The sequence below is a fragment of the Penaeus monodon genome, chromosome 41, assembly GCF_015228065.2.
Source record: "Penaeus monodon isolate SGIC_2016 chromosome 41, NSTDA_Pmon_1, whole genome shotgun sequence".
NCBI lineage: Eukaryota > Metazoa > Arthropoda > Malacostraca > Decapoda > Penaeidae > Penaeus > Penaeus monodon.
In genome coordinates, this window is record NC_051426.1 from 28603119 (window position 1) to 28604895 (window position 1777).

Consider the following 1777-nt stretch of genomic DNA (forward strand, 5'->3'; position numbering starts at 1 on the left):
AATAATAAAATAATAAAAATAATAATAGTAAAATAATAAATAATAAATAAATAAAATAATAATATAATAAAATAAAAAAAAAAAAAAAAAAAAAAAAAAAAAAAAAAATATAATGATAATAATAAAAATAATAATAATAATAATAATAATAATAATAATAATAATAATAATGATGAGAGATGTGATGATGATGAAAAATAATGGTGATTGGATGATAAAAATAATAATGATGTTGATGATAATAACCATAATGATAGTAATGATAATTTTAATAATCATGATAAAAACACGCACGCACACACACACACACACAAAACACACAAACTCACAAACACAAACACACACACACACACACAGAAACATCGTCATCTACCCCCTCGCTGAGTGAATGGTTCTTATTTGGGATTTGGGCCCACGTGGTAAACAGCCACGTGGTCTGTTGGTGGCAGAAAAATAGACTTATGTATATGCCATATTGCTCGCCACCACTTGGCCCCGCTCTCGAGGCGCCTTAGATTTGCCTCAAGGGTGACCTAACTTGGCTGGTCGCCCCTCGTTCTCGCGTGCATGTCCTGGTGCATCTTCGTGGCTGCTCGTTCCTGTCGTCCTCTTCTTCCTGGTCCTCGGTGTAACCTGTCCGTCCTCGACGTCCACACATCGCTAACGGAGCTCCTTGAGTTGACTCGATCTGCGGACGTCCGCGACTGGTACCTGCGCGGGCGAGTTCCTGGTCCTTCGCTGGATCTATGGGCACTATTTTTTTTTTTAACGGTAGGTTCATGTCTGAGCCGCCGTTGGTCACAGATGATGCTTAATTGTAGTTTTTATGTTGTGTTTCTCTTTGAGTGAGTTACGTGTTAGGGTCCCCAGTTCCTTTGCACGGAGATTGCCGGTGTTACTTTTTAGGTAATCATTCTCTCTATTTTATCCGGGCTTGGTAACTAATTGGGTACAGCCCAAAAATGGTCGCATTTTTTAAAAGTCAGAATACAGCAAAAACCCCACAACAGTAGTATTATACAATGCTACGCACCAACCAACATTGCAAGTGATGAAGAAATAGAATTTTCTTGTAAAAAACTCAACAAAAAACTTTAGACACAATCCCTAACAGAGATGTAAAAGTAATTATGGGAAAAACCCCAACGCCAAAGTAGGCAAAAAAGATCTAAAAAAAGGGCATCTGTGGAAAAGTCGGCCCTTTGGGGATATAAATGAAAGGGGGTGAAAATTTTATGGCAAACAACCACTTGTTCTGTTGGTAGAAGAAATAGACTATGTATATGCCAACACACAACGCACAAGCACGACGTATACAAATGCAAACGTACACACACACCCCACACACACACAACACACACACCAAAATGCACGCACACACAAACACACATGTGTGCACACACACACACATGTGTGCACACACACACACATGCACACACACACAAACACAATGTGCACACACAAAAACACAATGTGCGCACACACACACACACACACACACAATATCAGGCAGGCACACACACGCACACACAAACACACATGTGCACACACACACACCACACCCCGCCGCGCGCGCACGCACGCACGCACGCACCCCACACACACAAACACACACATACATGCACGCACACACAAAACCCATGTGCACGCACGCACACACACACACACACACACAGATACACACTCACACATACACACACACACACACACACCACCACACGCACGCAGCACGCACGCCACGACGCACAACACACACACACACAACACCACACACACA